Here is an 11,413-nt window from a genome sequence, read left to right as displayed (position 1 = left end):
ACGATTGAGTACCCATGTGCAGTTAACAGGATTTGACCCTACCTTATTTCTTGACGACACATGCATGGTGGTCTCTGGTTACAGAATTCAGTGGTCACAGATGTCTAACACGGGAAACAAGCATAAGACCAATTCAGAATAAAAGGCCATGACTGTTAATCTAAGACAATTGTTTTCTCTTTCAGGGGACATCGTCCATGCATCCTGGGGATGAGGTACGTGATTGACTAAGTCTTGAATCTGGAGTCTGAAGGTTTCCTCCTGTGATGATTTTGCACTGGGCTCTGAATGTCTGTGGCGAGAAAAGTGCACCTCTACTCTTGACATGGTGGAGTCTGATGGGGGGGGGGGGGGGGGGGGGGGGGATGTTAAAGAAACTGATTCAATAGCTTTATCACCGTACTTTGTAAATATACAGGCGGGACTCATTTTGTCTTGAATTTTGTTTCAGGTGGTGTGCTCTTGACTCCACCTGAAACTTGACTCCACCTGGCTGAGGCTCTGTGAAGAAATTCTGTAGTGTCATTATCCTGGTCTACAGTCATGGCCAAAAGTTGAGAATTACACAAATATATTTTCACATGATCTGCTGCCCTCTGGTTTTTATATGTGTTTGTCAATTGTTTTTATCACATACAAAAATATAATTGCAATCATAGGAGTAACAAGCTTTTATTGACAGAATGAGTTAAGTTAATACTGTGCCATTACACTTATTAGCTATACACAGTGCTTACTTTGAAAATCAAACGATGCCAGAACGCAAACAGCGGCATGAGACAAGGGGTCAGAGGCCAACAATGTCACCGGATCGCAAAACAAAATCACAATGTCACCGGATCACAAAACGCTTAGGCACACAAATGTTAAAATAACAAGCCAATTTGTATATATAAATTACTTTTAAATTATTTACATGTGTTTTATAAGTGTTTAAGTGCAGAAGTGCATACAGATTTCTTCATAACTTATAATTAGTAGGCTTGAAAGTTACTGGATCGAGGCAGACAGTTCCCGGAACACACCCTTCAAAATGAGAGTTCCTGGATCCTGTTCCGGCAGGATCCGGCTCAAATTAAGCCCTGGCTATAGAATACAAAAGTAATTTTGTGAGTCGTAGCTTTTTCATTTTTTAAGACTCCTCATTGAAAAGTCACATTACACATACCAAACAACAAAAAGACTATAGATCCTTGTTCCTTGTGCATGTGATAAATTACATTCTGCACAGTTACCTCAGGATATGTCAACAGAAAATAACAATCATAGAACAATATATATCTATAGTCACCATGACAACAGTTATCATGATAAGTGTTAGTATTTCAAAGTGCAAAAAGAGCAGAGCTCCTAGGCATGTTAAACCTGATGTGATTCGCTAAAATCTGTGCTCCTTATTTAAAAGGAATTCTGAGTTTAAGGATTTAGCTTTCTGCTAATTCAAAATGTTAAAAACGTTTGACTTTCTTCCTCTCTCTTTCATTTAAAGTGCAGGCACAGTAAGAAATACACAAACATCTCCATCTTCAAGTAGAATCCATGTTGGGCTTTATTTTGGTCTGGAGGTCTGGCTTGCAGCTCTCAGTTGATCGGGAGGTTCTTCACAAACTCTCTTAGGCTCTTGCGGATATTGGAAGGTTGGGAAGCAGCGCAGTCCAGCAGCGCCGGACCCATGTGGGCATGAAGGGCTTGGCATAGGTGGACAGTGGCCCCTCTCACGCTTCTACCCCTCCCGTGGACCGTACCACTGTTGCTGGAGGTCCCCAGGAGGTACCAGAGCAGAGGAAGCACCTTCTGCTCAACCAGTTGTGGCTTGCAGGGGTAGAGTTCCCTAACCAGCTCTATAAAAAGAATATTTAAAAGGAACAAAGATAAATAAATCAACCCTGGACAGCACTGGGTTATTACAGAAGCATTTTTTTAACCTAGAAAGATTTAATTCAACTAAAGTGACAGTATTTGGTAACTATGGTAACTCTCTGGAATGATTATTATCAATATTATAAATATTATTAATTAATATAGGAATTATAGTATTTCTGGTAAATATCTTTTATCTTTTTTTTATCTCTGGCATCTCTTAGCATATCAGTGGAATTACTTTCTGAAAGAATTGTTTTTTGATAATGTATTTGAATTTGTAGAATATTTCTGTATACACAACCACAAAAGATTAGACACTGTATATTGAACAAAAGAGCCTAAGCACATCCACTGTAAACTCCATTATTTAACTATCTGCTGTCAGATAATGCAAGATCTCCTGTCAGTCTTACAGAAATATTTTTTTCTTTATATTGGACTGTGCCTTAATATGAAAGGAGATTTCCATTTGATCTGCACCACAAACATCTAGCCAAAGAGCAAGAACATTCTTTTACTGATTTGTGTGAACCTTTTCCCCAACCTAGCAACCTTTCATCAAAAGATACAAAGGTAAAACAGAACACAATCATTGTTGTTGTTTTTCTAAAGCCCAGTGGCATGTGTCCTTCAAGATGTTTTGTAAAGAGAGAAAATAACCCACCAAGGTTATTGATGAGAGCTTGAATGGCACCTATTGTTGCCATGTAGATGGCGTTATTCTTGGAGTTGAGGTGATTGTCCACTATAGCTGGGACTAAGATGTAGACCACTTGGACCAGGTTGTCTCTGAGCAGTGTGATTATCTTCTGTAAGGCCTCCAAGGCATAGAGGTTAACCTTGCAGTCGTGCTTTGAAAGCATCAAATACCTGTAGCAGAGGAAGAGAGGTATAGAGCAAGCCGCCCATGCATTCATCAGGCACTCACCATATCAGTGCCGTTAAGCCCTGGAGCTGATTTGATTTCAAGCCCTTTCATTTCAACCGACTGATTTTTTCATAAGTCATTCACTTGGATTCTTTGGTTTAATGCAATTTCAAGGATACGCTTGGGTGAAATCTTCACATACATTGTAAAACAAGCTCACACTAACAATGGACACGACTGCCCTCCACTGTAATAGTTAAAACTGATTGTTGTAATATTTTCTACTCTGAAGCATCTGAGCTTTTGACATTTCTTCAGATGTGCCAGCATTTAATGTTCTCCAACGTATGACCCCCCATACAGATCACTTCTGAAAGCTACTGAAAACATTAAAAATCAATTCAGTTCAAATGTGTTACCAGGAACATGTTGCCCACGACCATATATGGGTTGTCCTCGCAGTGGGCCACCAGCTGATCAATGCCCTTGATGGGCTCGCTGAAGTCTTTTGAACCCAGCAGGGCCTTGAGCTGCTTGACGTACTCTGTCTTGTCTGCAATGCTGTGGATGTGTGCTCTGCTGCTGTCTTTGCTGAACACACACAAGAGAGAAAACACAAGGATTGGGTTATAGTGTCCAAACAGAAAATGAACAAGGCTGCAATCAAATTAAACCAACATCAACACCATCAAAAATTGCAAACAGTTCCAATCAGGATGCACTTTTTTGTTGTTGTTGTTTTGATTAACTGTTTAAATATTCACCTGCTGGCAAACTGAGGAGGAGGTACGCATGACTCCACAGCTGGGATAGAGTTCACGGGTAAGCGGTACGGTAAGGTTCTCAAGATACAAGAGGGGAGCGTTCGCCGAAATCAGCAGTTACCTTTCAGAGGTGCCGCGTCGTCTGGGCTCACGTCCCTCACCGTGTGCCTAAGGCTACGCTTCATTCGTTGCGTGTTCTGACGCTCCACCTGTGCGGCTGGAGCTTCTTGCTGCTCCAGACGAGGCTGACGCATCTTATATCTTCGCATTCCTAGACACCTTTGTCCTCTCCTGGGAATACACACGTACAAATCACCACAAAACATGGAGTGATGATATTGAAGTCCACATATTGCTTCATACTTTGATTCTATCCCAAAGGTTTCAAGCCGGTTCATTTTGAACCATGCTCTGTCCTTTAACTACTGGGTCTGGGACTACACTGTGCATGCCTTACTGTAAATACACTGTGTGGTGCCACGCACTGCCCTGTACTTTATTATTTGTTTACAATATATGTCTACCATCACAGTTTAGATGGTTTTTTTATTGCAGTCTGTTTCACCTAAAAGTTTTGTGAATAAGCTTTGTTTAGTGAGTAAACATGGGGCATAGTGGCTGAATGGCATAAAAAAAAAATCCTCATCATGTATCCAAACATGAATCGCTACCTTGGATTTCAGAGTGAGGACAGTGTTCCTGATGGTTGCCAGGTCTTTGGCAGGGATGTACTTTTCCACCATCTTATCAAAGTCATGGTGGGAGGACAGGAACAGCAGCATACGCCGGCCCAAGCGCCTGAGACAAAGAACAGACCCCAAAACAGGAGAGAACCGTGAGTGAGAGACCCGTAACTCACAGCACACCGACCATTTATCTTACCAGGTCACAATTTTACAAGGCCGTCTGTGTGTAGAAAACATGATAGTGCTTCTATTACTCTACAATTTAGCAGCATTTGCTGACTTCAGAGTATCAGACTAGGAGACTAAAAGAATCAGCAAAAGATTAGTATCTGGGAAACTGAATAAGCTTTGTAGAATTCTCGTTCTGATCCCAGTACTAACCTGGTTTCTTGGGAAGCGTCCTGTGCCAACTTGGAGACTGCAGGGATAATTCTCGCTATGACGTCTTTCGCCCCAGACAATAAGCGGCCAGCGCCAATCTTCTCTACCAAAGTAGCCAAGTGCAGAGCAGTACACTTTCTTACTGCAGCATTCAGATGACTTTTGAGGAAAACAGAAGGAAAAAAATTAGGGCATTCAAAAAAAGAAGGTAATAACTATTAATCCATCCAATCAATGAATACAGTAGGCCTACAACTTTTAGCTTCTATAAAGAAACTTAATACCCATATGTATGATCTAAGTGCACAATCAAATTATCATATTCTATTCGATGGCTTAGTTTGCACCAGTGAGTGTACATCTGTATTTTTTAAACAGAAAATGTTTGCATGTCCTCTGTAAGCTAGCTGACTAGCCTATTCTTTAAGCGGTGTGAAGGGCAGTTTGGATCAGAAGAGAGGAGGTGGAATGCAATAAAAATAATATTTAACAGGATAAATAACTAAAAATATTGATATAGGCCAGGGCAATATTTTGAAATAACAATGGAAAAGTAAAAACAGCAGCCAAAATCAGTGCTTTGTTAGCTTCTTGTGACTGTTGTTGCTATCTGAAAGCCACAGTTTAAAGCTCACTGCAGGCTAACTGACCAGAGTCCTCCAGCGAGAAGGGCGTTCATGCTCCGAATGGGGGTGCAGTTCTGCACCATGCTGTCCAGAGCTGTGTCCACGTCCTGCCTGATGAAGGCATTGGACTCCGCTGCTTTGTGAAGGAGGACCTTAGCTGTAGCCTCCACTTCCTGGTCCATCCCTTTCTGCAGGCTGGAGTACAACTCCCTCAAGGACACCACCGCCATGCGGGACACGGCAGAGCGCAGGTTCTGCACCTGCAGGAAAGACGACGTTCCAGCTCGTTTCAGTCACATCCAACACTGCCACCGCCATCGTAATAAGTATAATCCTCCACTGCAATGTGTTATGTAGGCGGAAATACCTTAATCACTAATTACAGTTAGATATGCCATCTGAATTTCAATTAGATGAGAAATGTTTTTATAAAAAATGAATTTCAAAGTACTTTGCTAACGCTGACTTGACTTTGTCAGCAACATCACCTGTAATATGTACATGCTGATGGTGTCTGCCAATTTTAGAATTCAGACCGATACACAGTCAGCAAATCTAGTGGCTTACCTCTTGAATAAGAACAATGCAGACATCATGACGCCTGCTGCCAAGCACATCAGAGTGATGCTGAGCCAATCTACGGATTAACATCAACCCTTCAATTTTCTTCTCCCTGTATGAAGATATTGAACATAGACACACACTGTAACCATCGGATACTGAAAGAAAAAAATGCTACAAGAAAATGGACAAAGAGGAAAAAACTTCACTAAATACATGCATACTTACCATATATGCAGAACACCATAAATGACTTGCTGTTTAACCTGCCCTAGCCAAATGCTTCAGAATTTTGCAGGTGTGACTTACCAGTCATCAGAGCTAAGCAGACTGAAGCTCTGAGCGAGAGCGAGGTCTGGATCGGAGAAGGGCCGTAAAGTCTGCTGCTCGTGGGGATCCTTCCTGGGAGGTCCTGGTTTGAGTTCATCTAGAGAGGAATACCAGAACCCAAACAAACTGACTGGGACTTTTAGGGCTACCAGCTCAACTTTGGTCAAATCAGCTTGAAGGCTGACAGCAAAACATTATTCAATGTGGTGAACTAGATTTAAAACATTGTTGTGTAATGCAGTGTTAACAGCAAAGCAATTTACATGCAAGTGCAGTGATCACACATGAAGTGCTGAAGAGCAGGCAACACTCATCAGAACTGTTTGAAAGGGACGGACGTGCTCTGATCAGTCTGGTACCTCGTCTGCGTCGTGGCAGCATGTTTTTAGTAGGGACAGCCGTGGGGGGGCTGGGATGAAGCGGAGGACTCAAACTTTTGACGGGACTTCTGGGGGTGCGTGCGTTTCTGGAGCTTGAGGGCAAATCATCCAGGATGACACCGGTCTTAGTCTGTGCTGGAAGACTACTGTTCAGCTGCAGGTCTGATGGGAAAGAGGTTCACGGGTAAGCGGTAATGTAAGGTTCTCAGGAAACAGGAGGGGAGCATTCGCCGAAGTCAGCCGTTACCTTTCAGAGGTGCCGCGTCGTCTGGGCTCACGTCCCTCACCGTGTGTCTAAGGCTGCGCTTCATTCGCTGCGTGTTCTGATGCTCCACCTGTGCGGCTGGAGCTTCTTGCTGCTCCAGACGAGGGAGACACATCTTGTATCTTGGAATCCTAGACAACTTTGTCCTCTCCTGGGAATACACACGTACAAATCACCACAAAACATGGAGTGATGATATTGAAGTCCACATATTGCTTCATACTTTGATTCTATCCCAAAGGTTTCAAGCCGGTTTATTTTGAACTATGCTCTGTCCTTTAACTACTGGGTCTGGGACTACACTGTGCATGCCTTACTGTAAATACAATGTGTGGTGCCACGCACTGCCCTGTACTTTATTATTTGTTTACAATATATGTCTACCATCACAGTTTAGATGGTTTTTTTTTATTGCAGTCTGTTTCACCTAAAAGTTTTGTGAATAAGCTTTGTTTAGTGAGTAAACATGGGGCATAGTGGCTGAATGGGATAAAAAATCCTCATCATGTATCCAAACATGAATCGCTACCTTGGATTTCAGAGTGTGGACAGTGTCCCTGATGGTTGCCAGGTCTTTGGCAGGGATGTACTTTTCCACCATCTTATCAAAGTCATGGTGGGAGGACAGGAACAGCAGCATACGCCGGCCCAAGCGCCTGAGACGAAGAACAGACCCCAAAACAGGAGAGAACCGTGAGTGAGAGACCCGTAACTCACAGCACACCGACCATTTATTACTATCTGGGAAACTGAATAAGCCTTGTAGAATCCTCGTTCTGATCCCAGTACTAACCTGGTTTCTTGGGAAGAGTCCTGTGCCAACTTGGAGACTGCAGGAATAATTCGCTCTGCACCAATCTTCTCTACCAAAGTAGCCAAGTGCCGAGCAGCACACTTTCTTACTGCAGCATTCAGATGACTTTTGAGGAAAACAGAAGGAAAGAAATTAGGGCATTCAAAAAAAAGAAGGTAATAACTATTAATCCATCCAATCAATGTATACAGTACAACTTTTAGCTTCTAAAAAGAAACTTAATACCCTTATGTATGATCTAAGTGCACAACCAAATGATCATATTCTATTTGATGGCTTAGTTTGCACCAGTTATTGTACATCTGTAATTTTTAAACAGAAAATGTTTGCATGTCCTCTGTGAGCTAGCTAACTAGCCTATTCTTTAAGTGGTGTGAAGGGCAGTTTGGATCAGCAGAGCGGAGATGGAACACAATAAAAAGAATATACAAGAGGATAAATAACTACAAATATTGACAGGGTGTCTACAGGTTTGACCAAGTGAAAATTTAGACATTTTAAGACTTTTTAATACTGTTTTCCAAATAAAATTAAAACCAACTCGCAAGAACATACACGTTAAAATAAAGCACAAAAACTAACTGATTATTAGTTTTTGTGCTTTATTTTAATGTGTATGATCTTGCGAGTTGGCTTTAATTTTATTTGGAATTTTATTTAATTTTATTTGGAATCTACCGATATCCGCCCCCGAATTTCAACACATGGCTGACGGAATTATTCCTCCCTAAATTTAGCTCCGCAATTTTAAGATATTTTGGTTGAAAATTTAAGACAAAATAAGACTTTTCAAGGCCTTATTTGACAAAAATTAAACTTAATACCATTTAAGACTTTTTAAGGACCCGCGGCCACCCTGATTGATATAGGCCAGGGCAATATTTTGAAAGAACAATGGAGAAGTAAAAATTATCTGAAAGCCTCAGTTTAAAGCTCACTGCAGGCTAACTGACCAGAGTCCTCCAGCGAGAAGGGCGTTCATGCTCCGAATGGGGGTGCAGTTCTGCACCATGCTGTCCAGAGCTGTGTCCACGTCCTGCCTGATGAAGGCATTGGACTCCGCTGCTTTGTGGAGGAGGACCTTAGCTGTAGCCTCCACTTCCTGGTCCATCCCTTTCTGCAGGCTGGAGTACAACTCCCTCAAGGACACCACCGCCATGCGGGACACGGCAGAGCGCAGGTGCAGCACCTGCAGGAAAGACGACGTTCCAGCTCGTTTCAGCCACATCCAACACTGCCACCGCCATCGTAATAAGTATAATCCACCACTGCAATGTGTTATGTAGGCGGAAATACCTTAATCACTAATTACAGTTAGCTATGCCATCTGAATTTCAATTAGATGAGAAATGTTTTTATAAAAAAGGAATTTCAAAGTGCTATGCTAACTCTGACTTGACTTTGTCAGCAACATCACCTGTAATATGTACATGCTCATGGTGTCTGCCAATTTTAGAATTCAGACCGATACACAGTCAGCAAATCTAGTGGCTTACCTCTTGAATAAGAACAATGCAGACATCATGACGCCTGCTGCCAAGCACATCAGAGTGATGCTGAGCCAATCTACGGATTAACATCAACCCTTCAATTTTCTTCTCCCTGTATAAAGATATTGGACATAGACACACACTGTAACCATCGGCTACTGCAAGAAAAAATGCTACAAGAAAATGGACAAAGAGGAAAAAACTTCACTAAATACATGCATACTTACCATATATGCAGAACACCATAAATGACTTGCTGTTTAACCTGCCCTAGCCAAATGCTTCAGAATTTTGCAGGTGTGACTTACCAGTCATCAGAACTAAGCAGACTGAAGCTCTGAGCGAGAGCGAGGTCTGGTTTGGAGAAGGGCCGTAAAGTCTGCTGCGAGTAGGGATCCTTCCGGGGAGTTCCTGGTTTGAGTTCATCTAGAGAGGAATACCAATCAATCAATCAATCAAAATGTATTTATATAGCGCTTTTTACAACAGTTGTTGCCCCATGCAGCTTTACAAGTGTCCCAATAAGTGTTAACTGCTATAAATGCATGACAGGCACTCAACTACCAGACACCATAAAACAAAAGACACTCACACTCACACTTTACCAGAAGTACCCAAACAAACTGACTAGGACTTTTAGGGCTATCAGCTCAACTTTGGTTCAAATCAGCCTGAAGACAGCAAAACATTATTCAACATGGAGAACTAGATTTAAAACATTGTGTTGTGTAATGCAGTGTTAACAGCAAACCAATTCCAACCTCTGCCAATTACTCCTTCAGACATGTCGTCAGCAGGGGACGCCCTGGTGCTTTGCACTTGAGATCCTGAAAAGCACAATACATATTAACACATACTCTATCAAAAATCTCAAATATAACTTCTGGTTTCATAGTGGTTTCTTCATGGTGCAGAAAAACAATGTTAATGGGTGCAGGTATAGCAATGTACAAGAGGATCAGCAGGGGCTTTTTGTTTGTAGTATAGGGCTTTCAAAGCAGTTTTTACTTTTTTAATACTTTTTTCTTTTACTTTTTTTGTTGTTGTTGCTGCAACAAATGGTTTGGATGCCATTTCCAGGAGAGCAAAAGAGTGAGCTCACCTTTGGCAGGCCTGAAGGCACGGAGTGGCTCTCGGCCAGCAGGTTTGGTGAGTGGAGGCAACATTGCTTCTCTGCCACTCGCATTCACCTTAGCCCGCTTCTTAGCCACTCTTTTACGCAAGAGGCGCAGGGAGTTCATCATCTGAAAAATAAAGAGTCTGTCAGCCCAAGTGCAACTGCCCATACCCACTATATCCGTCAAGTACAAGTACATACAACAATACTATCCAGCCCCTAACCGAGAATCGTTACATCGCCGCGAAATGCACTGGCTAAAGTGCGCACATTTAGCTCGCAAAATTATCAAACGTGGAAAAGATTTAGCTCTGTGACTCATGTACAAACACTGTTTGCTGGGGGTTGTTCATAACCAAGCTAGGAGCGGGGTTATTATAATAATATTAATTTATATATTATATGAATTTGTGTTTTTAGGCCTAATGGTCAAACTATTATATTAAGATGTATAATTTACAGTTATTTATTATTGTATTTTGCACATTTTCAGTCAAAAAAAATTTCTATTAATGACAAAGGATATATAAGACATTTTGAAAAAAACATGGCATGGATTTATTGCGTTTTGTTAAAAAATGAATTGTTTTTTAAAAATAAATCTTTAAATATTAAAATCTTGATTTAATTCGTTTGAGTTTTTTTAACCTTAGTATGGTATTTGATAGTTTGAAACAAAAAACTGTGGTTTTCAGCCTACCACTTAAAGAAAACACTTTTTTACTCAAATTGATCAAAATGGATATAGCATTTTGGAACCAAACTCTTCATATCTTAACTAGGTTCATTTATTTATTCACAGCCACCATATACCCAAAGGGAGATGGATACTCTCAACCAGACAATGCTCCCTCTCATAGTGCTAGGACTATGTTGATATCCTTAACAACTGAGATAAACGCAAATGTAGCATCAGCAGAAGGAAACATCATCTCATCATATTTGGACACCTAAGCAAAGCATATCGCATGCATGGTCAGATTTAATACTGGGATGCTACAGGGCCTTTATTATGTAGACGTTAGGTTTGTCAGCTTATATTAGGACCAATGCTGTGTTTATGCATTAAAATCCAGAAAGTACAACACTTGAGTAACATTTGCAGGCAGCAACCAAAGAAATCTATCAGTTATGTTGTATCAGTTGGTGTAATCAGTTGGTGTATTTGTATGTATTTTAAATGTTTTATGCTATGTAAAATTCTACATGTTTTTTTTATGAGTTGGGCATATATTGTACTTTTTAGCCTCTATACAGCACTTTGGTTG

General features: G+C 41.2%; 1 non-coding gene across 1 annotated transcript; it reads left to right on the top strand.

Moving 5' to 3' along the window:
- Nucleotides 1-255: 255 nt before the first annotated feature.
- Nucleotides 256-346, top strand: LOC143523676 (small nucleolar RNA SNORD88). Its single transcript, XR_013133422.1, has one exon. It is a non-coding gene; the product is annotated as a small nucleolar RNA SNORD88 (small nucleolar RNA).
- Nucleotides 347-11,413: the final 11,067 nt, after the last annotated feature.

This window comes from Brachyhypopomus gauderio, chromosome 9 (genome assembly GCF_052324685.1).
Source record: "Brachyhypopomus gauderio isolate BG-103 chromosome 9, BGAUD_0.2, whole genome shotgun sequence".
In the NCBI taxonomy this organism is placed as follows: Eukaryota; Metazoa; Chordata; class Actinopteri; order Gymnotiformes; family Hypopomidae; genus Brachyhypopomus; species Brachyhypopomus gauderio.
Note: the sequence above shows the minus strand (reverse complement) of the source record. Positions and strands in the feature narration are given on the sequence as shown.